The sequence below is a fragment of the Sinocyclocheilus anshuiensis genome, unplaced genomic scaffold, assembly GCF_001515605.1.
Source record: "Sinocyclocheilus anshuiensis isolate Anshui unplaced genomic scaffold, SAMN03320099.WGS_v1.1 scaffold333, whole genome shotgun sequence".
Classification (NCBI taxonomy): domain Eukaryota; kingdom Metazoa; phylum Chordata; class Actinopteri; order Cypriniformes; family Cyprinidae; genus Sinocyclocheilus; species Sinocyclocheilus anshuiensis.
In genome coordinates, this window is record NW_015539871.1 from 301,048 (window position 1) to 303,679 (window position 2,632).

The following is a 2,632-nucleotide window of genomic DNA, read 5'->3' on the forward strand; positions in this document are numbered from 1 at the left end:
GCTGCCGCGTCTGTTGAACTGAGGCGCTACAGCGATCTGTCACTCCACATTAAACAGCACCAAAACGGCATTTATTATTTAAACACTGCAATACAATGAACAGAATTTGAAATCTGAGACTTTGTTTCATATTAAAAGTACCAAAGCACATTGCTTATTGCGATTTATTGGATGGGAGGTGCCCTTCAATGTTCAGTCCATTATCTGAAAACAGGCTAGACTAATCGATTATTGGGATTTAAGAATCGATATTGTTCCGTAAAAACGAGAATCGATTAATATCGAGATATCGATATTTTTTACCCAGCCCTAACAGCATAGTTCAGAACACACTGTCGTTCATCAGAGTGGGCCAAATAATGACATAAAAAATTATGATAATGACATAAAAAGTCTCAATTAGGACCAAAAATTCATGAGATAAAAAGTAGAAAATATGCGGGGAAAAAGTCATAATTATGACATAAAAATTCTAAATTAGGACCAAAAATTCATGAGATAAAAAGTAGAAAATATGCGGGAAAAAAGTCACAATTATGACATAAAAAGTAAACATCTTCGATTAAAGGGCATATTAATAATAATGACAAAAGTTGTACTTGTGCCATAAAAGTAGATATTATGAGATAAAAATTAATTAAAACATGTAAAAAGTAGAAACTGACAAAAAGTCACAATTATAATACAAAAAGTAAACATTTTACTTTTACAGCATTTTACAACATAATTCATAATCATAATTATGACACAAAAATAAATGTAAAAAGTAGAAACTGACAAAAAGTCACAATTATCATACAAAAAGTAAACATTTTACTTTTACAGCATTTTACAACATAATTCATAATCATAATTATGACACAAAAATGTGAAATTGAAAAAATATCACAATTATGAGATAAAAAAAATTAAAAAGTCAAAGATGTGAGATAAAAATCCATAATTATCACATAAAATCCAAATGTACCAAAACTATACTATATGATCATACTAATACTTATGAGATTAAAAGTCATTATGGCAAAATCAAAATTATGACACAAAGTAAACATTTTAGAATAAAACGTCCATTATTAGTTGAACTTAAGACAAAAAGCAGATATGAGATTAAAAAGTCAAAATTATAATATAATTAAGGCATAAAAAAATCACAGTACAAATTTATACAGTTTCTCTTCGATTCTGCTTTGATTTTCACACCGGCACCACCTACGTAATGATAACAATGTGAATTGCCAGTCTGCACTTCGAGAGGTCAGACGGGGTCAAAGTTGAAATACTCTGATCTTTGAGCATGGTGTTACCACCACACTTGACCTGCGTACAACATAGTCAGCATTAACACTAACTTGAAGCTTCGCTCAGTAGAGTTCAATGCACTGGGGAATATGGACAGAAGTCAGATCTTCTTTTAATTTAAAAAGACCAAGTAAATCCTGCTCCCATGACTCATGACTCATTTAAAGTAAGCAAAGAATCCAAACTGACTCTGTTTAAGCAAATACTGATTTATCAATTTACTACGTTTGATCCTAGGATTTATTAATTTCTGTACATTAATCCCGTCTCTCCCTGTACTTTCCTGTCACATCTCCACTATCCTGTCAAATAAGGGAATGCATACATTTGGCGCCAGTAAGAATATTTTTTACAGTAGGGATGCATTAAACTGATCAAAAGTGACCATGAAGATTAAAGTCTACAATATTCTTGTTTTACTGTATTTTTCATCAAATATATGCAGCCTTGGTGAGCATTAGGGTTGGGTATCGTTTGAATTTTATCGATTCCGATTCCAATTCTTATCGATTCCTAGTTTCAATTCCAATAAGATAAAAAATCCAATATAAAAAAATGAAGTCAAACATTTAGATGTCAAACATTTATTCTGTGTTTTTACAAAGCATTCTGTTCCAGCTGAATAACACGAGCAAAAATCAGCAGCCTACAGAACACTGCAAGAGGAATTTTGCCTATGCTTTAAAAAAAATACCACAACAAAAACAACTAGATTAATATAAATTCCAAATATTAAAGTGTTAAAGACAAGTAAACAGTCAGTAATAAGATAGGAACAAACAAATCAATTAGCAATATCATAAATAAATACAACTGAACAAAATTTCAGGTACAGAAACTGTAATTAAAAGTTTAAAAATACTGCATAGTTTTCTTTTCATAAATAAAATATAGATTAATCAATTAAAGTTATTAAATATATTCAGTCAAGATCAGTGAATGATTTTCTTTTGTTCTTTGATTAACATTAATGACAGGCAGCGCGTTTATTAGGCTGCTGTCTCTTTAACAACGAACGCACGCAGATCTAAAAATACTGTACATGTGTGTTTTCTTTCTCATCTGTTTACGTTCACATAAGACAAAAACGGCTGTGTTTATGATGATATACTGACGTAGTTTTCTGCATATTGGTCGACAAATATGAAAGAAGTCAGTTTCGGCCCGGAACAACCTTTTCTACAGTGGAAATACACGGAACGGTTCGAGAACGGACACAAACTGGGAACCTGTACCGTGACCTCTGTTCTCTGTGCTCGCGCTTGCGCTTCGTGTGCGCTGCACGCAAACAGGGCGCAAGTTCTTTCCGTTCCTGCACTTAAATCGTTTTTAA

At 32.1% G+C, this 2,632-nt stretch overlaps 1 pseudogene; it reads right to left on the reverse strand.

Annotated features, from left to right (window-relative positions):
* The window catches only part of LOC107685220 (elongation factor-like GTPase 1), a 134,481-nt pseudogene that overhangs the window by 104,339 nt on the left and 27,510 nt on the right, over positions 1 to 2,632 (reverse strand).